Raw genomic sequence first — 25014 nt, forward strand, 5'->3', positions numbered from 1 at the left:
AAAGTTTTATGGTTTTTAATAAATAAATCATTGATTATTAATTATCAATCTGTGTGACGAATTGCTTGTCGCGGATTTTTCCATTCGACAAATTGTAATCGGTGAATTTTTCATCGGTAAATTGTAGTAGAAAATTCTTTCCGGTTATATATATTCTAAATAAAATGTGTAGAGCAATATAAATGCTACAAGGATTAAAATGTAAGAGAAAATATAAATATATAAATCTAGGAATCATTATTAAAATGTTGCAAAAAAAATATACACTTAACACTATACATACCACGCGGATGTACGTTTAGATTTTACCAGATGACAAAATCTTGTTTTGAGATTTATTAAAAAAATATTTGAATAGTTTTTTGTTGAATATTTTTATTTTATATTTATATTTTATTGAATATTTATATTAGTCCCAGCATTTTAATCAAAAAAATAGTTGTGCCATAGATTAGTAATGCTTGAAAACGAAAACTTGGCACAGGGGTTGTGTCACCGGACCGTAATTGTTAGCACACATGCTGTGCCATGTTTTTTGCCTGTATAGTGTTAATACGAAAAAAATGAAGACATGTATACAACTAGAAAATAAAATTATTTAAAAACAAGAGGAATTCTATGCAAATGAATTGAAATATATTGATATATATAAAATTACATGAAAAATATATTTTATAAGATAACCTGATTCGTTTCATAGTAAAAGCCCCAGCATTCTCTAGACAAAATAAAAAGTCAAAATGCAATTTGCATATGTCTACATATGATATCTTGAATCTAAGTGTAAGTCCGTTAACTCGTTCTTGCTTTGAGATATCTTAATTGTATTTAAAGTAAATTAAAAGTAAGGTTGTCTGTTTTTCGGCGTTTCTAGATTAATCCAGATCATTCATAGGGAAAGTCGCTTAATGTCAATTTCACCGGAAAGGGTTAACAGAAATTATAGAACCGATCTAGAAATTTATACAAATTGAGTTCTGAGCGTGCGAGTCTCTCTCTCTCTCTCTCGACAAGAAGAAGAAGGAGTCCCGTTCTTTTTCGGGTTGGTGGTCCGCAGAGGCGAGAGGACGCCGAGAGGTGAAGAGAAATGAATGCTGCTCAGCAGCACAAGCAGAGGCAGAGTAATTGAGAGTGGGGGGGAGCTCGGCGGGGTGAAGCACCTGAGGGGAGGTGGGGGGAGGAGATCGTCGGCTCTTTTCGAGCCGGTGCCAGTGCTCGCCACTCGGCCACCGAGGAAACACACGCTCCCCCGATCTACTGACACTGTGCGCGTGCCGTGTGTGTGATTTTGTGTGCGAGTGACACACTAAAACGCGAGTGACAATTGCAACCACCCCCCACCCCATGGTAATTGACCACGTGACAACTACCGGCCAACCGTGAGCCCGGACGCTCGGGAGCCGGTGCGTTTTCCAACTACCACCCCGAGGGTGGTTAACCACGTGAAAAGTGACAATTTTCGGAAAATAATTGCCGATTAAATTGTGTGATATGTGTAGTTGGATATCAAATTCGTTTCAGTAATTTATAAGTTTGTTTACATTAGAAGAGAACTTGATTTTTCGGTAGTCTAGAAAAATTTACTTGTACTTGACCGACTTTGATATCAAATGCCACATCATACGACAATTATATATTTCGTTATTAAAAAGCAATTTAGCAAGAATATTTTATAATTGTATGTTAAATATAATTAATTGTAAATCGGTGGATATTTTCCGAGCAAGGACTTAAAAATTATTAGTATATATTATTTAATATATAAAACAATGTTTTATCCCTAACAAAATTAATTTCGAAGCATATTGTAAACTATATATTTAGTTCATTGTAAGTAAGAAATCAAATATGCTTTTTATATTATTTGAAATTGCATTCCATATATTCCATAAATTTACCTGTATTCGCTCTACTTCTTAAAAACAATATTTAAAATATGTTAAATACAAAAAGAGATATAAAACACAGTAAAACCATATAATTTACAACCAAAAAAAGTTTTTAAAATACAAAATTCATGATATTTTTTTGTTGTTTTCTATTTATGACACTTTTTCAACGTACATATTTTAATGGCGAAAATTATACAAACTTAGATCTTAATTAAAAATTATCACAATGTTAGATTTAACGGTGTTTCAATATAGATCACCGATGTATATCGATAAGTAACACCTGTGTCTAATTTCCACATGATTTAATTTCTATCGTGTCTAGAAGTTTTAAATCAGTATTTATTATAATTATAATTCCGCGAACGCTTATCGCAGATTATGTTATCATAATGATTAATTAAAATCAAGCTAGGTTGTCAAATTATAATAGTTTTTATTACAAATCTGACTATTACGACTCATAAGGTTTATCCAATGCGTCATAATGACCTGAATGATGATCGAACTTTTTTTAAATTGTATTTAAACTTTTTAATCTTTTGGCTGCTACAATGTTTTTCAAAAGCTTTTACATATTCACCGATTAATGTTAACTAAATTTAATTAAACTAATAAAAAAATTATGCTATTGACATACTAACGCAGTAACAATTTTTTGGGCATCATGACGGTAGTTAGAAATTATTTTATACTATTACGATTATATATGTTAAAATAGAATGCCTTCATACAATATTTCAAATCAATGAAAAATTCTATTGCAATTTTCTAATAATTTAATACATATAATATTCTAGCATGCCTGAAAAATAAATCGATAATCTTTTACACAAAACCGTTATGAAGATTTAAAATCTAATATATTCTAAAACCCAAAACAAAATGGTATAATCAACTGAGAAACTTTGTTTTGAGATACAAGTTTTATAATGGCAGTTATGTAGTATTTTTATCCTTGACTTTTATTTCAACTGAATCATTTTATAGTATTTTTTGATGTTTTTAATACATGTTAGATATTCTATACAAGCTGAAGTAGCTCATTATTAAAGAAAAACATTTTTTAATATGTACGACCTAGCCCGATTTTAATTATTCATCACGATATTCATCCGTGAGATCTAAAAAAATCTAGGTAAACCTTATCTGCGAGGATCGATCAGAATTATAATTATATATGAATCACTAATTCCGATCTCACAGATACGATACTGGGTTCATATGAGATTTGAACCCAGATCTTTCAAGTCAATAGCCAATTTACACCACTCTTCTATCGCTTTTAAGTTATCATAACCCATCATTTAAAATACCATATGCCATTGCTAACAATTTATTTATTTAAGACATAAGTTTTTAATTTAATAAGATTTTATATGAATCAATTATTGTATAGATTTTATATTAACGTATTATAAACAACAAGAAAATATATACTTATAACTCTATATGAATTATTTTTTTTCAACTATTTCTTAAAAGTATAATTAATATTGATTTTACAATCCAAAATAATTAAAACAATTTTAGTTATAATGGACATTGTATGCCATATTTTTGGTAAAAATCATTTATATAAATATGTTCTTAGGCCGAAAGATACAGATCATAAATCGAAATCCATTTCGAATAAAACTTTTTCGAGTGTTTTAATTGATACATCGATGATTAATTATTTGTGTATTTACTGTTTTAAAAAAATGACTATAAATATAGCACTTTGTTATATTTATTAATGTTTTGCTTTACGCAAATATTTTCCGTTTCCTTTCGCTGTTTTTTTTCGCGTTTCGTCGATTTCTATCGATGACCCAATGGACTAAAATACTTTTGGCTAAATGAAATCCAATTAATTTAAGCGAGTCTTGTGACGATATTACCGTTAAAGCACCGACAATATAATTATATTGTATTATTACTACATTATATATATTACGGCCTCTCGAAAGCTTTCGATCGAGCAGACGATTTCTACTATATTTATTTATATTTTATATTGAGTGTGTATTACACACTCTATATAAAATATGTATGGTATATATATTTTATATAGAGTGTGTAATACACACAATAAAATAACGTTAAATATATATCGATGGTTCTCATCGTAAGCGATTTGCAATAGTCTACGGTGTATTTTAATAATAAAATAAAACGCGACTCTATAGCGGCTAATGAGTTTTACTATTATTGAGTATATCATACATATTTGTACACTGAAAACAATTATATAAATTTAATTAAAACACGATTGTTTCAAAGCTTGATTGAAGCTGCGGTTCTACTTAGTGTCATAAACTTTTACACGATTACTTAATATCAATAGTAAATAATGGAAATGGTTAAAACAATTTCTTGCTACGGTAACCTCTACTCTTATACAAATCCCCTGCAGTGTAAGATGTATTACCATAAATGAGTCCAATGCCAAAATGTAGAATGCGCGAATTCCTTCTCGTCGATGCCGTCATAATATAATATCCGTCACGACACCTAATTGGTGGAATTTTCCCGTGTCGAGATTCTCTTCTGTGGCTTTCTCTCTCAGGAATCTCCTCGGAAGCGTCATTGTCGCTGATTAACGATCCGCCGGTTTGGACAGCTCGCTCGATTGATTCACCGATTAGTTGGCCTAATAAAAATAGCATGAATGTGTGCTAGAGTAGTAAAAACGAGCATATTTAAAACAAAACAAAAAAAGACGACCAGATGTTTGAGTCTCTCGAAGAAAAAAATCGCAATCGGGCGGGCGGAATTTTATTATAAATTACCAAAATCGATTTATGGGCTCTATTAAAATTTTTCGGCGATGATATCATCTTCAGGCTTGATTTTAAAGAAGGTACGTGATCCATCAGATGCGAATGCATTAAATTAAATATCTTGAAGTGCATCTTTTCGGAGGAATCTGCGTATAAATCAATGCGAGATAAAATATTTTACGACCGCTCTGAATAGCCGTATTTAACGATCTGATCACTAAAATTAATTAAATTAGTATACTAAAGCTTTAAATTTATAAAAAAGTGTGAATTGGGTCATTATTTGGGGTTTAAATAAATAAAATATATGTTGTAAATAATTCATTCATTAAAATTTAATTTATTAGCATTTTTAAAAATACTTGTTGGTCATTTATTAATATATTAAACAATTTTAGTACTATAAGATTAGCTTTTATATTTTATTAAAAATAAATTCATGCTTAAAATGATTTGTTAAAAAATACCAGCTCCTTATTTCTATTGTCATTAATTATTTTTTTTAGATATAATTTAGAAATGATAATATTAAATATAAAATATTTCTTATAATAAAAAATATACAGATATATTTTAGAGCTAGTTATTATTATTTGTTTGAATAATAAATATATCGATAAGTTTCATTTGAAATTAAGTTTGGGTTTGTCAAATTTTAAATAAAATAATGAAGTTAAAAGTATGTAGAGTTAAGAGCAGGACTTTTTTTGTGAAGCATTTTACTAAAAAAAATATTATTTAAATTCAATTTTAAGCAGCTTTTCCTATGCCACAAAGCGTATAAAAAAATAAACAAAATAAAAAATTTACTGATATAAGAGTATTGGTCAAAGTATATTAAAATCGAATTTTGGTCAATAGGAGAGCGCAAAAAACAATTATCACTTCTCAGAAGTCAAAAATCCACGTCAAAAGCAATTAAATCGTGTCGGTGCCGTAGCAGTGGGAACGCTCGGTAACGAGCGTTCCCACTGCGACGGCGACGACACGATTTTATTGCTTTTGACGTGGATTTTTGACTTCTGAGAAGGAATAATTGTTTTTTGCGCTCTCCTATTGGTCGAAATTCGGTTTAGGTGTTCTTAATTTTATCTTAGTACCTTTTTTTCTCTCCATGTTTTGTATCCATACTTTACATAGCTTCTTATCATATCAATATTTCCATATTTTCTGTCGTCGTTTCTGTTATTGTTTTGGTCCTTTTTTAGTGGAACCGGCGATTGATAAATAACCGAAATTTTCTTTCATTTATAAACTTGGTGTTAAACTTTTACACTTAAAAATAATGACGTAAAATTTATAAAATAAAATGTTACGCAGATTGTCTATTTTTTAAACATTAAAAATACTGTTAAAAAGGTACCGGAACGCCGTTCCACTGCGTTACATGACAAAAAAGCCCTCTTTAAGTACAGTAATATAGATAGAAAGAATGTGTAATTTACTTTATTTATTTTTATTTATATACTATATCGTTCAATCCTTTCTGGTTTTTATGTATGTATAAGAGAAATGATTAATTTGCACTATTTTTTTAAGTAAGGCTTACATTTTTTTTGAGACAGTTTTCTGTAATTATTTTCAATATAAAATGAATGTATAAAAATGATATATATTTATTCAAGTAATACATAGAACGACACTGATTTAGTATATATGTATATATATATTAATTTTATAATTAATGAAATTGCATCAAAAACAATAATTTCTAATAATAAATAATTAATTTGTATTTTAATATAATACATATATTTACTGTCACACTTTTACAAGTAATTGGCGAATGAAATCAGAACATTTGGTCTACTTTGATACATGAAACGGTTAGATAGCCGAGTTCCGTAAAGAAGCTTTATACTGTTTACAATTTTATTGTTCAGATAATTATGATATAGAAGTAATTACAATAACAGTCATTCTATGGATTTTTGATCAATCTTTCAAATAAAAACTCAGTTAAATTGGGTTTCGCGAATAGAAGAGCGGTCCGTTTCGTTTTGACATGCCCCAGCCGCGTTTCTGATATATTCACAAAATTAAATAAACCAGTTTTTCGTATATGTACTCGCATGAAGACGATAGACACGAGAAAAAAGTGTATCTGTAGACTAGTAATTGCCGCTTCAACCATAGCAGCCCGCATTCGATTCCCCCAATTATTTGTTCGATGTTCCGCGAGCCTCGAACGGTTAAACGGAACAATCGAACGAATTTCTTTTATACGCAAATAAAAAAAATATGATTGTAAATACAATATAGTATACATTGCATTATCGAACTTTCGTGTACCTGAAATAGAAAGCAATTAGAGTGAAAACGCACCGATGCCCGAGCGACATTGATCAATACCCATTTGTGAATTGAACGCCACGGACGTAGCTTGAGTGTTCTTATATTATATAATACATATTTTCAGATCGTCGATATGACTAGTTAAGTGATTACTGTGACATTGTGCGTGTTACATTAGCACCGGACCGTTAAAACTAACCGTGAACTATATGGAATTGAGTGTAAACATCGCCTGCTCCTGACACCGCCGATAAATTTGTGAGTATTTTATTTTTAATATTATATTAGGCTATAAATTATGCGACACTGATACGCGTATGCTAATGAGCGAAAGTATCTATCTATACGGAGAAGATGACATTTTTTTGTGCTTGATAAACAAAACTTAACAATTGTGTGTGTGTGTTTCAAATGAAACGTCCTACTAATTATTCCGTCAGGTGTATCTACCGTGAGCGCATCATGAATATTTTATCGATTTTGGATGTATTATTTAATTTTTAACCCGAATAATGTAAAAAAACATCATTTCCAATTCATTAATTTGGTGATTATGTAGCGTTCTTTGTGAACATACAATAAATTTATTATTTTTTAGGAAATTTAACGGTGTTTTTAGATAACGTTGAATTTTATTTAAATCGAAGAATGTTTAACTGATGAGTCATTTTATCCATTTTTTAATAGTTATAAAATAATGTGTGAATAAAACACTCATTGATATGTGCATATATATTATTATTATAATTCCGTTAAGTTTAGGCTATTGAACCATGTAATTAATTCAAAAATGACAAAAATATTTACATCCTTCTAATATCATGAAATTTATTTAAATACTATTCTAATTAACTGCAATATACAGACAAATCTATGCTTAAAGGTTAATAAACTTTTGATTAAATCAAGGCGTAAAATATATTTAAACTTATTTCAATCATTTTATTTTCTTATAAAGGACATTTTCAAGTTTTAACACTTCAATTAATATAATTTACAATGATAACTATAACCTAATATATTCATTAGAAATTAACCTTATACTACAAAATATTATTATGAGTGTTAATATAATTTTCCTGATGATTTTTTTTATAAAATTATATGTGTTTTTATAGAACATATTTTTGTCATAAATATATTTTTTATTGTAGATTTATATTTTGTAACGGTTATAATGCATATAGATTTAACTAAATAATAATTTTTAGTCATTCAAACACATTTGATTTATAGCAGGTATATTTAAGTGTACACAAATTGAGTCGATTATATCACTACGTATGGCAACGTGTGACGCGTAGCTACAAAAAATAAGTTTTATTTAAAAATTTAAAACATTAATTTGTGAATTATGCACGCCAAAAATTTTTTATCGTTATATTTTTTTTAAACTGACTTTTATAATAAATAATAAAATTATATAGTTGCATGAAATTTTAAATATTCTTATAAAATTATCAATAATAATTTTTGTGCAACCATATATTTTATTATTTATTATAAAAATCACTTAAAAAAAATATGCTCACATTTTTTCTAATAAAGCATATATATAGTAGCTACACGTCACACGTTGCCCTACACAATGCTGAAACCAAATCCTTCAGTTTAATAGAGGCTTAAAACACTCGTCTATCGTGCTTTTAAAAATATAAAATAAAATACTTTTTGTAGCATTAAAATAATAAAAAAAAACAGTTACTTCAAATCCAATATAAACCCTATTGTTTTTTTTAATTATTATAGTCTCATTATAAATAGGTTTTTCCTAATTTCACAGATAAAAACAAGCTAGTTCGTACATAGTTACATCTATTGATTGCAAGTTGTAATAATAGTAATATATATTTATTGTAAGCTGGTGTTATTCTTACAAATTTATTGATAAAATCGAGCCGTAAATTTTAGTTATAAAAAAATCAGCTACCTCATCTGGTATAAGTTATGTAAAAAATAATAAAACACACTTTCAACTTAAAAAATCATAGTGGTAATTTAAACTTGTAGATAATTTATTCTAAATATATTAATATCATAGTCTAACATAACTATCATTATAAGATATAATAAAAAATGCTATAATATATTTTGTGAAAATCATAGGTTGAATAAATAAATATATAATATATAAAAAAAAACTCATGCTTCTACATGTTAGTTTATCTTATAAAAATAGTAAATATTAAGTACAAATATAATACTTGTGTTACCAAATATTAGTACTATATATTATAAAAATAGTTATTCTTATTAATATTTAATTTGAACCCAATTTGTTGAATAAATTACATACTAAATAGCAAAAGCATTGATTGTATAAATACAATGAAATAGTTTTAGCTATCTATTATTGATATAAAGGTAATAAAGTATAAAGTGTACTGTCAAATATGAAAGAAATTAATAGCTATCTTGCCATTAGAAAATAACATCTTATCAGATATCAGCAATCACACAAATCCTCATAATGGAATACAGTTATTTTAAAGAATAAGCTACGTATGTATCATATTATCATATTTATTATTTTTGTAATTGTTGATTATTTCAAAGATACAAACGTATGTGGCTTCGTGAGATGGTTATCCCCGCATTGCTCGGTCTCTTCACAATTTTTTCAATGCTTCTATAAGATAATCTGCCGGCGACCACAAAACGCGTCACAACGACATTCTACTAGTTTTAGTTACCTTTGAGCATTAAGTATGCCACCAGTGTTGGCCACCATACACGTACTGTACAAACAACGATATTTTTTACCTTGCCTCTTTAAAAAAATTCGCCTGCGTGACAGAGAGCACTCGTGGGCCCACGCGGAAAAACGCAAGATGGACATAACGGGAAATGTGGGGAGTTTCCTTTTGGTGTCGATCTTCGAATTCGTTTATAAATGCAAAGTATCAGACGATGTTTGAGTGGATATTTTAATTTTTATATTCTTTAGTTAATAAGATGCAATTTCTAATTCATGTGTTGATATCGATTCAATCTACTGTGCATAAATTGTTATGACAAGCTTTACTTTTAGCTAATTTAAGATGTTGAAAAGACGAAGAAAGGTGACACATTATTACAAATCACAGATAAAAAAGTAAACGTCTAATGTAAAACGATCTAATATGCTTACTTTAATTTTATTAATCATGTTAGAAATTTAAAAGATTTTTTTTTATATGCAACGTTTACTTTATCTTGTATTTAAAATTATGTGTCACATTCTTCTACATTTAAAATATGTCTTTGTTAAAAAACATAAATATTCGATCTATTATAAGCAAAGTAAACGTGCGAATATATGTCAAAACACATGCTTCTCGTGATTTATTATGACCAAATTCTATGTGATTCAGATATTTGTATTGAAGTCTACACTAATAATACAGCTTCTTTAGACAGTTATTTTTATTATTAATTTAATTTTATATTAAAAAATCTATTGCAAATAAGATTAAAAATCAGCATATTCCACATATGTATTACTAAAATTCAATATTTAAATATCCATATATTTAATCTTGAACCAGAACTTAATTTAAAATTAAAGATATATATTTATATTATGTTTTATATTATATGTATTATATATACATATATATGTACAGTATATATATATTAAAAATGCAATAAAAAATTTCATATACATCATGTTTAATATTGATTAATTTGTAAACAAAGTAAGAAGTCTCATCTTAAAGTAGTATATTTAATAAATATTATATGGAAAATTTGATGAAAAATGTTATAAACAAACAGATTTGCGTAGGACGTTTTGAAGTTGGTTGTATGTTAAACCACAAATAAACTGATAGTTGACTGATTTTATTTAATAATAATTTTGTTTATATCCTGTAAATAATAAAATTTGATCTTGATGTTCTTGTCTTACGTTTTATCAAAAGCTTATTGGATACTTACTTTTCAAAAAATTAAAAAGGATACTACTTTTCAAAAAATTAAAAAAATTGATAAAAAAATAAATTAAACACATAGATTTTTGTAGTTGCTTGAAAGTTGAACCATAAATATTTTATAAATATTTTTTTTAATTACCTAAATTAATTTAATATATATTATGAGTTAAAATATAAGATTTTAATTTATTCCGGTTTAAGCTGAATAATCAGTATTTGTTGATAAAACTGCGTCTTTTAATAAACAGTTTTTAACAAAAAAATACATAAATAGCATTTTTTTTTTATACTTCAAATCCTAATTAATTCACTTTATTTGTATGTAATTTTTGTTGATTTATTGACGATTGTGATACTAGTATTTTTCATAAGAACGTCTCTAAGCTATAATAATGAAAAAATCCATTATATTGATGCCTAATATTTTTTAAGTTATCATTGTGATTCTTTCGGTTTCTACAAATTTAGTTTCTCTCGCATATTTTGCTAAATTATTGATTAAAATTTATGTAACTACTAAACTTATGTTATTATTATTTGTATAAACATTGATAGGTAAAGTAAAGAGGAATTTTTGAATCTTTTTAATATTGCTAATAATGTATTTTTTTCATTATTACAAGTGTTCTTAGTTTATTGCAAAAATAATGAAATGTATGTTAAGATTTTATACAACGTTTATGTTAATATGATAAATACATTTGCAAACATTCTTTTAAATAAAATATATTTTACTGGTTTCTAACCTTTATGTTTACAATTGTTTAATTTCAATATAATTCAAGGATTCTATATAATTATTATTTGTGCTTTTCCTTTTAAGGCTCTGGAATTATCTGCTTTTATTTATACTTTAGATTTATTTATTATATTCTCTAATACTTAAGATAAGTGGACTAGTATTTTTACGTAAAACATAGAATTATTATTTTATAGTCTAAAAATAATAACGCTTTTTGCTCTCTAGTAACTGATGCTTATTATGAAGTTGTGTATCAATTAAAAATGTGTGTTTTTTAAATTAATTTATTGGCTATATCTTAAATGTTACTCCACACCAAGCAAGCATATGTTAAAATGTGTTTAAATAATTGTTTATATGTTACAATTTTTTTTCTTAACGTAATGTTTATATTAAATATCGGTGCAAGGACTGCAAAAGTAGAAAACATTTGAGACTATATTCGAAATCATATTCCTAAATTAATTTAAGCTTAATGTCAAAGTATATGTCTTGATATTTATTCTATATTACTAAGCCGCTCACTTTGGATTGTGGATTGAAAATTGTGGCTAAGCTAGCTTACGTTATTATTATCGATTAATTTAATTTATTTATAATTAGCTTAAAATTGTGGGAACTTATTAATTCGTATTACAATAAAAATAAATGCTCTCAATATATTTCCGTAAGGAACTCCAGCTGTGATTTAACGCGGATGAGTATTTATTATTTTTGTAAACATTATATTTTTTAGGTTTGAGGGTATTAAATAAACAATAAAATCAATGGTATTATATTTTTATTTATTTGTGAATTAAATGAAGAGTACTTCACAGTTAATTAAGACAATGGATTTGTTTTTTAATAGTAAATCATAATTTATATAGTTATTGCTTGATAAGCGCACAAACGTATACTTACTTACTATTATATAGTTATTAAAATGCTCATAATCATAGTTATAATACTGTTGCACAAACAATAAAATATGTATATAAAATAGAAAAGGCTCGCGAAAGGTACGAAGGCTATTCACCTAAATACTTCAATGCATTATTCATCTTGGTATAAGACTCGATAGTGTGAGGCCAGTTCCGCTACAGATATACGTACGTATGTATCATTATTATTATATATTATGATGACTGTACATGCGGTGTAAATGCGAAAAAAATGAGTTACTTTAGCGGGCAAAGTCACAACCCAGTTGGCAGACGTGCACTGCTTTTATCAATTAAACTAATTTGTCACGCAACGGTGTGTCCATAACTAAGCTAACCGTAGTTCGTAATTGAATTATTAATAATGGCCGCTCGTCACGTCATCTGAACTACGAACCGAAGACGAGACGAGAGAAACAACGAGCTCATCTCGATATGGAACATTTACTCTGCTGGTGCTTACCACTGCGATCGATCACGAAATAGCGTCACGAAAGTGAGCAAGTCGTGGGGTGTCGGAGAAATGGGCTATTATGAAATGCAGTTATAAATTAACAAATATGTATACTTATAATACATATGAGTGGTATTCGTTTTTGAGTCATTTGTGTAGCTTATGCATCTTCGGTTCATATATTATTACACTGAATCTTCTACTTGTAGTTGGTCTACCTATTAAAACTAGTATCTTGAAGCTAAGACAATCGATTATTTTTTTTATATTAGCTACATGACTTGCCCACTCGAGCCTTTAAGCTCCACATGGATTACATTATTGAGTCACTTACTTAGAATAAGCGCTTAAAACTTTTCAGGACCATTGTTGCATTATCTTGACCCGATTACCAGTTTAGACAATTGACTGTTTTATATTTTACTACATGATAATTCGATTTGAAATGTTCTGGTTTATTTAGTACCTACATAAATTAAATTATGTTACGGTTTATCATTAAATTATTTTATAGTTTTTCTATTTATATTAGTTTATTACTATCGCTTAAACGTGACCTTTTCATGATATCTGTTCTAAAACTGTTTAGCAACACTTATCTTTCACTAACATTAATCATGCTTCGAATTTATAGGCTTTCTTTATAGTTATGGTTTGTAACGCTATATAACGCAATAAATAGCTGATAATTAAAAAAAGTCGTGTTGAACTAAAAATTTCAGATAAGCTGTGTAATTTTTTGACACCAGAGCTCAAAGTAAAAAAGTTTATGTTTTCTTCAGCATTTCAGCGTGTTCATCACATCAATTTTTTATTCATTCAGATTCGGCAACATAACAATCTAAATTTTAATCACTAGTAATGTTTGAATTTTCGAAAAGATAACTATTTTAAATTCATATACTTCCTATCATAAAATAATTTGAAATGTAACCACTTTAGATGGGTTTTTTGGCTTTGGAAGCAAATAAATTGGAACGAATTAAAAACTTATAAAATGGTGTATATTCTAAGCAGATTCAGTTGAAAAATTAGTCGACTGTTTCAGTGGTAAAGTAGATTTCTGCTCTAAATGCTATTTAATTGTATAAACAGATGTGCATAGATAAAATAAATCTCAACATTGCAGTACAAAAAAAGATAAGAATCTTCTTATCTCTCGCATATAAGTGTTAAGATTCATTAGCTTATGAAAAACAGATTATTTTCGGTAAATCTTATTATTTTCATATAAATCGTAAATTTTTAAAATAAATATCAATATATCGTCGATTTTTCCTTGAATTTTTTAGTTAGGTGTATTATTTTAAATGTTTTTAAATATATATTTTAATTAAATTTTTATAATTAATTATAAATTTTGATTTATAAAAACATTTTTTACTAGATTATAATTATACATTTCAAAAATAGAAAATAAAAAATTGTTTGTAGAAAAATCGCTACAAAAATTGTTGATATTATTATAATTTATTTTGGTGCAGTTTTTCAGAGTTAAATAATTTTATTTGTATAGTTGAGTTGATTAATTATGATATTCTTATAATATAGGTATTTAAATATTTCTAAGCACTATTAAATACTAATATTTTTGCCGCAAAGATAAATTATTTGGATATTGATTTAAAAGCTTTTAATATTTTTGATTAAATTGTTGTAAGTTGAATATAATATATCATAATTCTTCATAGATCTTTAATTTATTTAAGGATAGATGTTTTTAATGAAAAATGTATGAAAAAACTAGATTTTGATAAAAATATCACATTTTTCTTTTACAAAACTAAAATTTTTAGTATATTATTGATCTATATCATCTACTGATGTATTTAGTTTTATAATAGCATATTTTGAATAATGATTTTAAATTTATTTAAAGCTAGACAAAAAAATAAAAACGACGCTTTTGTATTAGAAACTATTCAAAAAGCTTAGATAGAAAAAAATGTTGAATAGAAATATAAACTTTTTTTTTATCTAATGTCTAAGACCGACTTGAATCTGAAAATGCTAGCAAAAATAAAAAAAAATACTTTTACGAATAAAAATGATTCGCATTTCATTGTTCAATTTTCTTTTTTACAATCAAATAATTGTAATCTACAAGATATATAAAGGGTTTGAAATAATTTTACCTTTATTTTTTATAAGTTTGTTTCAACGATAAAAAGGGAATTTTAAATTATTTAAAACCAATTTTCAATGTGAATTTTTGTAAAAACATGTTTTATTCTTTAAATTTCTAATTGTTTTTAGCGAGTAAGGTTTCTTAATATCTCATTGAGTTCTGATGCAAAAATAATTCTAAATATTTGAATAAATTTGTGAGGTATTAAAAAAATATAAAATATAATTATTAGTTAAACTAAACCAACCAGTAAATAACAATAAAAATATGCAGTGTAGAAATACCCTTTAATCAAACTCATACTATACTAAATAGCTCACAGATACACAATTGTTTAAATATTTTAGGTTACTAAATAAATACTAAAACTAGATTGAATAGAAAATGGTATTTAAAACGTAAAACGCTAAGCGTCCAGTATTTGCACACTCGCTAGTTGCGGTACCTCACGACAGTGACGGACCGACAGCTATTATTTTGTACAATAATTATCGATTGCCCCCGACATTTTTTTTTTTTTTATTTTGTTTGCAAATAATAAACTAAATATTGACACAACATATTTCAACCATAACCTTAAACCTTTCATAAGACATAAATTTCAGAATCAATATCACTGATTCAAGTTTTTCAAGATCAATATTTAAACGAAACGTAACAATAAATTATTCCCTTGAATTCACGTTAAACATTATAAAATTGTTTCCAATAAATAAAAATAATCGATATTTTATTGGAGTTTTATTAATAAGATTTTTCTGCTACACTAACCGGTAATCTCAAAACGCCGATCACTCGGTCACGCGTTAAGATAACTTGACGCACAGTTTTAATGTGTCTATTTTACACGTAAATAGGTCCCATTCACGATCTTGCCGAGAAATTCCGAAATTTCAACACGTGTAATTTTTGGTAAGAATCTAACGTGATTTTAAGCGTTAATTCAGATGCGCCGGAATGCGGACCGAACAACAACAAGGCACACATTATTATATTATATTAGCGAGTATTATGAGAAACGGTCGAAAAAATATTATTAATCGACGCTGATGTTATAATTAATTACTACTCCGCCTGTTGAAGTTATTAAACGACTACACTTATCGGATCGAACCGCACAAATTGGGAGGTTCGATAATTATAACACTCGTAGTTCAATTACATAGATCATGGATCTGGGTAATTTATTTTCGTGTAACGCTCTAATGAGTAAGTGTTGAGAAGCAACACCCTAGAAGCAATGAAACTGTGTCAAAAAAAATATATATATATTTAAACAAGGTCACGGATAAAACTTAATAGTTAATTTACAATTTTTTAAATATTTATTTGCAGCAATATAAAAATATAAAATATCTAAATGTATACTATATATAATAACTATATAGCATAGATATGTTAAATTTAGCTTATATTGCAGATAAATTATGAAATATAAACATATGTATACATGCCATAAAAAATATCTGTGCATGATACTTAATACGTTTAAACCAAAATTAAGCGATGTTAATCAAAAACGCATTAAGTCGAATATTACATTTCGTATGCGATATGTTAAAAAAATTCTTAAAAAATATGTATTTCACCTAAAACTTGTACCAGGAATTTTTTTTAATTCCTGTAATGCTTTAAAAATTATCATAAAAATTATTAATCTGAAATAAAGTAAATAGAAAAATATATTACAATATGTTTTTAAAATGAGAAATTACTAATTTAGTAAGCATAAATATTGCAAGCAGAGTTTTGTTTACATTGCCTTTATTATTTAATTAGTTTGCATCTACTTTAAGTAACGTTTGCTGGCATGCTGAAAATGGGAAATTCACGATAGATACGTGGTTGTATCTAGTACATAATTGACCTGGGTTCAAATCACTTATGAACCCTGGTGATTATCAAGTTCTATGCTGGGAGATAGAAATTAGTGGTTAATATTTAGTTTTTTTTAGATACTCCCAAACTCATAGATTAGTGCCGTGATAAATAATTAAAATAAAATCGAGCTAGATTTTACATATGTTTTTTAATAATTAGCTATTTTAGCTTATAGAAAATATCTTCAATATTGAGTTATATTAATAATTATTAATTAATAAAATATATGTCACTAGCTTTATTTTGGTGTCTCACTGCTTTATTCGTAGTTTTTGATTGTGTCTAACGCATGTCATGTTTTAACAGAAGATTTATAATTAATTATTAAATAAAAATCCAATTTATAATTAAGCACTACTGTCATACCTTAACCCACAATATAAATGTATCATTCTAAATAAATTAGGCTAGAGTTACCACATTGTAACGCATTGGGTCGGTGCCTACAATGTTGCTACCGAAGATTTTTAATTAATAAAAAATAAGGTAAACAGCTATAATATTTAATGAAAAGTTATAAATCCAGTATTTATTTGACATACAGTGGAAATCTTATATTAAAATTTAATAGATCTAAAAATATTATCAAATAATATTACAAATTAATATTTTTTAAATCATATATAATATGTATATATGGGTAGCAAGCTCTTTATGGTGTTTTTAAAATATGTGACAAAGTCACATCAAAATATGTTTGTTTAAGCTGACTTTTTTTTTTAATTTTTAATTTTTTTAAACGGTATCATAAATATATTCAAAATCTTTATTTTGCATCAAAAATTCAAGTCTATATCTGTAAAAACAACCAAATACTAGCGTTAACTATATGCTAAGTCACATAAAAGCTCGTATGGGGGCCCGGTCAATTTACCATAAGACTCGTTTTTTTTAAAGCTTAAGAAAAAAAATATATAGTTAAAAACTATTTTGTGTTTTTAAAGAAAAATATTTTTTTTAATTCTCTATCTTGGACCTACATATTGTATATCATAAGTCAATTAAAAGTTAAGACGCCATAAGCAAATTTTATCATGTTTATAATACTAAACCAAAATAATAGTGTTTTAGAACTTCTCTGTAATTTAAATACATTAAGTTTAATCCCTCACTTTTTGATTAAAATTCTTACTATATTTTTTATAATTTTTTTTCTGTTATTTAACTATTATTTGTATGAATTTTAATTTTTACTGTTATTTTAATAAATCCAATAATATATTAAAATTGTCAGTTCTTTGATTCCTAATTTAAATATTTAGCATAAAATATTATTTCAGATAATATGCAACAACGCTGGCTAATTTTTATATTTATTTGTAGCATAGAAAGGGTTAACTCGTATTATTTTTTATTAAAAAAAAATATATTACGATGTTAAAAAATATATAAAATGACATTTTTATCATGAGGCCCGGAATCATTGTTTTCCCATGGGTTCGTTCTCGGCGGCCCTGGTCATCAGTATGTGTAAAATCTTTTGATGAATACTGTTATAAAGCCTATATTTGCTACACATTTTTAAATTGTTCAAAATATGTCTGCGCTGTGTATACAACTCGTTTCATTGCATAATCGTCACGTTTCCCATCGTTTATCATCTTTTTCAACAATGTTCGCGTAAAAATGCGTCCGTAACGGTATCAACACAATTCGCGTATACAAGATTCGCATCGGCTCGGTTTCGCGAGATACTCTTAAGAATTTCTTGTCTTTCGTGCTCGGGCGCATTAAAAAAGCTCCACACAGACACCTACATATACCGTAAAAGTTTTCACCGAAAAATCTTCGGCGCAGTACTAAAATGTAATTGTTGAATTTACAATAAAATTAACATATTAATGGTACAAAATTGGCGGCGAATGCGTTCGCCCCGCCGTAGTAATGCCGAACTTATTAACATAAATTAATCAAAAATGTTCTTAGAAATCGATCCTTCGGGGGTGTGTCGGCTCACTTGAACGGGTTACGTGTAGTACGAAAAACGCGAAGGTGCTGATTGCCAAGGATACGCGATGCTTGTAATTATTTTTTTCGAGTCGAGCTCAAAATTACGAAGATTTGCGTTCTGCTTCATTTAGCGCTGCCTAACAATTACTTTAAGTGACGACTGTTGAGATTTAATACATAAATTATACATTAAACACGTCGGTGTTTAACGCCTGCAATAAAAATCAATATAAAGTTAATTTGGGTTAAGTTGAGCTATGTGGCAAAAGTGATTTCATCTTACAACTTCATTGTTACATTGTTTTGCACATTTTATTGAATATTAAAAAGGCAATAAAATTTGTATAAGGTTACACTGAAATTAAATTTAACAATGACTTTTAAAACTGTTGATGGACAGCTGCAAAATATACGACAAGGTCCTATTAAGATATTGCTTTCGCAGATAACTTAAAATTGAATGTTCATTTTACTATGCTATTAAATTATATAATACCGTAACATGTTAGGATATGATTAAAATGGATAAATATATACATAATATAGAGTTTATATAGAAATATTTTATTTTACGTTAGCTATTATATATAAAATAATAAATATTACATTAATTTCAGTTTTAGATTATAATTATAAATATTCTACGTAAAATGGATATTTAAATGGTTATTATTATACATAAATTAGATTCAAACCTTTGTAGAAAAATATATGCTATATCGACCTTTAATGAAATGACTAAATATTTTAGAAAAACTGTTTTTTTAATTAAAAAAAAAAATTAATGCAAAAAATTTAGTCTATTATATAATACTTTATTGTATTAATTGTTAAAAAATGTTTACTAACTAAAATAAACAATAAGCAATTAAATATTCAGTATTTATATTAAATAGCCAGTAAAAGTTTGTTTTATAATAACCGATTGTTAGTTAAATGTATTAAATTGTTTTAAATTTTATCAGAGACAGATAATATGTGTTGATAAAAATAAAATTATATGGCTATGTATTATGTTTTGTATAAAAATAATTAGTAGTATTGTAAATAATAAAAAGGTTATTACTTAAAATTATAGCTTCACCGATAATTTGGCATGTTAATTTGTTTTATTAAAATAAATTATTTAATTCTTTTTTTATAATGTAATTTTATATTTTAAATTTTTTGAAAAATATTAAATTCTGTTTTAAAAAGCTCTATATTTAATATATTATAGGGCAGTAATTTTAATTAGTTTTTCATTAAAGGAATTTAATATTAATAAATGGTTAGTGTAAGAGTGCTTTTTATATATTAAAAGCTTTTAATTTAGTTTTTTTAACAGGGAACAATAATTTATGTTTCTATACTTCTATGTGACTATGCTACTAACCATTTAATATATTATTAATATTACTAACCGTTTTATTTAAAAAATCTAAATATATATTTTTATAAAAATTCATTTTTTAAAAAAAAATTTTTTTATTAATGGAATAAAGTATAGCTTATATATGTATATCTAATTTAGTACTATTATTTTTATTAATGTACTATTATTTTTTTTAGTAAATGATGAAAATTAAATTATAGTTTTGTTTTTACTACTATTATTATTGTCAAAAATAAAATTAAAAACATTCTATAAAAAATGATGGTAATTTAATAAATAATCTAAATTATCTTATCTTTGTGGCAAAAATACACACATACGCTTTACGATTTGTTAAAAGTTAGTGTCCATTTAAAATTATAACCTAGATATATTATTATTATTACTCACCGCTGTACTTAAAATATCCTAATATATTCATATACATATTTATTATTAGTAAACTTTAATTTAAAGTATATTTAAATTTTTAAGAAAAAAAAAATCTTTTTCTTGAATGATAATTTATAGACTTAAATAAATTTATTAAGTACTATGTATTAATAAATTTTATAATAAATACAATCATTGTAGCAAAAAATATACACATTTTTTATTTTTTATTATTGTAATGAACAGAAATAATAATATTTTAATAGGATAACCGTTTCTTTAAATATATACTTCAATAAAAATATTAATCTGTATTTATTGTTATTAATATAATAACCTACTAATTAGCGTTTAGCGTATATTATTTATGTAATGTATTTTTCTATACGTATATTATATACTCAAGTAAAGTTGTTTATTTTAATTTATTTTATTTTTATTACACATGTTGCTAAAAAAAATATTTATTTTAAAAAGTTTAAGTTTAATACTATTATGAGATTAATCTACTCTAAACCATCAATATCAATAAACGAGCTAACGGTGTTGAATGTATAGATGATATTAAGAGTAAATTCTTAAAGTCTCAAATTATTAATATAAAATAAAGAATTTTCATTCATTAAATTATTTTTTGGATCACATTTAATTTAATCCATGACTTTTTTAAGCTATATTTTTTTAAATTGTAATTTAAATGTAAAGTAAGGCAATTAATATATTATACTACATATTTGTATATATTTAGCTTGCGAACGTAATATAGCAATTGCGATTATATATTTTTTCTTTAGTTTTATTATATTTAACCACTAAAATAATTATTAGTTATGAAATATATTTAAAAAATTCAGTTATATTATAAATAATATTTTTTACTATGACTTTAAATAACATCTAAATTTCGTAGCTTGCGAATATTCTACTATTCCCACTTTTTTTTATTATGAAGTAATGTGACGGATTTAGTGACTCACGCGCGTTGATATCTATTAGTTATACGGCACGAATACGCAGGTGATGATCACAATACACGCCGCAGATGCTATTATTTAATCAAAATGTTAACAATAAAATAACAATAACTCCACAATACAACACCACACCATTACGGATTTATTCGATCACGATATTGTTATAAAAATGGCCGCGTATCGTGATCGAATTGAGTTATTTCGTGTTTGTTTGGGGCAGGTGACTTCACGGTCTGTTTTCTGGGTGGCATTCTAGCACAGGCCGCTGTGGGTACTCTTATGAGGTTTTCGCTAAGAATAATATGCGAATTTTCGAAGAATCGCTTGCACTCAAATAATGTAATTGGCCATGACGAGCGCCAGGAATGCTGAAAATGCGGTCCTCGATCCGGAAGCGGTCCGACTCTTCCCACTGACACTCTTGTGACCCATTTCGGTTCAATGTGTTGCTTGCAACCTGCAGACGGAAATTCTTTGCATTCTTCGATTATTGAATAAGTGAATAATGTCTGGTCCCACTTAATTTTAGTATCATATGCTCTTCACTACAATATTTGTATGTAAACTATCTACAATTTATTTAAAATGAACTGTTAATCAATTGTAATTCAGCGCGCAATTTGAACTGATTAAATTAAACAGCGACGCGTTAAGATAATGAGGTGATTCTCCCAAGATAAAAAGCGTGTGTGATAATGAATGCGAAATTTGTCGCAGCTCCCATTAACATTCCGAAGAGAGAAAGATACGGATGAATTCTTTTTCGAGGGTATTTCTCCGATGATCGTTCAATTACACGCCTAGCCAATTATGCACGGGCATAAAATATAAATATGTACTTTAACGGCGACTTTGATTTAGAAGTGCGTAGTAAAGATGCTTTATGAAGTTGATCTCGGTTTTTTATGCTTTTTGTTTATGTGCATCTCCGTATCCAAATTTGGACGACGCGAACTAACAGTATCAAATATTTCGAACTAACAGAGGTTGATCGAACGTCGTAGGAAGATTTATGGCAGTTTTCATCATTATAATACACGAAAACGGGTTGTATTGAAATGCGATAAATTTTCATGCGTGTCTATGAATGGAATGCACAGAGTGTACAAAATTGTTCATATGATATGCATATTATTGAGAAAATATAAACATAAAAATATTTTAATATACTGAATAAAATAATCAATAATAAAACACATACATTTCCTGAAAACTTTTATAGTTTTATTTATTATATTTTTTCAATTTTTTTTGCTAACGCAATATGCCATCTTAACTTTGATGTGACTAATAATTATAATTTATTTAAACAACAAATATAAACCAAATAGTAATTGTTATTTCTTAAATGAAAAATGTGTAGTTTTTATAAATTAATAACAAAATACTAATGCATTATTTTTGTAATTTTTGGTTTAATATTTGGATTTAAAAACTTATGCTTTAAGAATAAATTTGAAATATTTTTAAATACAGAATTTGAATTATTTCAACCAAATTTAAATATTTGATTGTAATTGTGCTTTTTAAAAATTACAAATTTGAAATTTAAAAAATTAAAATCATAGATTTTTTTTAAATTTATGGTTTTTGCAACTTAAGCTTTAACAACAACTTTCAATTACATTTTGATAATTTATTATGATTTATTTTTTCACAACAAAATTCTGCTAATAAATTTTTAAATAATTTTCCTAAAAATAATCGGTAAATTATTTTTAGGGAAATTTTAGATTTTCTATAGAACTAGAAATTTTAGATAGAACTAGATTTTCTTAAAAATTAAATTATTAAGAAAATCTAGAAAAAATAGTCTCGAATCTATCCCAAAAATATTTTTTTAAAATATGTCATTTCAGTATAATCATATCGGAATACATTTTAACGGGCGAAAATATAATTTAATTGATAGACGCTAATATGCTGTTCTAAAATGTCCATGAAACTCAATTTGACAGTGGCGAAACGTCTATTTACTGCTCAAATCTAAACCTAATCCAATGAAATTTCTAAAACAAATTATAGTTTCAGAACTTTCATTAGGTCAAGTCAAAAATAGAAGCTAAGCCAACTCATCTCTCAGGGGTAAATTGGCGGAAAAATAATTACAGATAACATCGCATCTCAAATATTGTTCTTCAGTTTATCTGCATTTCGATATTATGTTTTAAAAATATGATATTACTGTGGACTTATAATATAAGAAGGCTGATCAAAATGTTTTTAAACCGAATTTTGGTCAATAGTAGAGCGCAAAAATAATTATCACTTCTCAGAGGGAAAAAATTCACGTCAAAAGCAATAAAAGCGTGTCAGCGCTGTCGCAGTGGCAACGCTCTTATGTTATTTTTTTAATTTTTTTAATTGTATTTTCAATATTTAAATAAGATTTTTTTTAGGAGAATTATAAACCGCTGTTTCTTTCAAACTACTATACTTAATTTTATTATAAAATATTTACATAAATGTATGTGCTTAAAAAAATTTGGTAAATAAATATTTCGCTGCGTTCATATATTTATTTTTATTTAATTTGTCTATATATAGAGTTGCTTATTATTGTTATTACAATTAAAATATTTGTTTCTTACGTATAATTATCAAAGCTAAGAATAGTTGATTTTATAGTTGTCAATATAGTTATTAAGTTCATTTAACACAGAATGCATTAAGTTTACGTTTAAAAATCAGTGTAAACGCTTAACTAGAATAAGTTTTTTTTTTTTAAAAAAAACAGAGAAAATTATTTAAAATATCTTGTTATATTATTTTATTGATTATAGGAGTCAAATATGTTATTCAAAATGTTACGAAAAGTACAAAATTCTTCTTCTTTTTGTGATCACGGGTTTCTATGGTTGTTACCGTATTTTTATATTTTAAACAAAGTATAAGTATGAAAATATTATATTATATTTTTTATTGCAGTTAGATCTATAATTAGATTTGAAAATTTCATGGAGCTCGTCAGCAATAATTGAAATTATTCAATTAAACAATTTAACACGCTCCGATGTATAAACTCGCGTTTGCGTGTAGAATCTCTTGAAAATATGTTAACTGTACAATTATAAAAATGTTTAATCGTACGTTATTGTAACGAATCATGTTATATACACTCACTGTGGAACAATAACGGGAAACGCGACTTGATACGTTTCGGTTCCGAGCGAGAGGATTGTTCTTGAAGTCTGGTTTCCAGCTCCGGCGGCTGGCCATCGTTTGTGTGCTACACGCTGACCATTCAAGACAAGTGTTCAGCCTACATATCGACTGACGATGGGCCGCGACTGCCGGATTAATATCCCTGACCTGGCGTTTTTAAAAACATATAGAGCTAGACGCGCTA

The 25014-nt window shown here is 26.6% G+C and overlaps 1 protein-coding gene across 1 annotated transcript in view; it reads left to right on the forward strand.

The window, feature by feature from the left end:
* Window positions 1–1040: 1040 nt before the first annotated feature.
* m (zona pellucida domain-containing protein miniature) overlaps window positions 1041–25014 on the forward strand; it is a 77455-nt gene continuing 53481 nt past the window's right edge. Inside the window, exons 1-2 of the mRNA XM_088185518.1 lie at window positions 1041–1347; window positions 7077–7210. The gene's annotated coding sequence lies outside the window, so the exon portion shown is untranslated. The remainder of the gene's footprint in view (window positions 1348–7076; window positions 7211–25014) is intronic.

Source organism: Plectrocnemia conspersa, unplaced genomic scaffold (assembly GCF_051122295.1).
Source record: "Plectrocnemia conspersa isolate PC_06_02 unplaced genomic scaffold, ASM5112229v1 ptg000005l, whole genome shotgun sequence".
NCBI lineage: Eukaryota > Metazoa > Arthropoda > Insecta > Trichoptera > Polycentropodidae > Plectrocnemia > Plectrocnemia conspersa.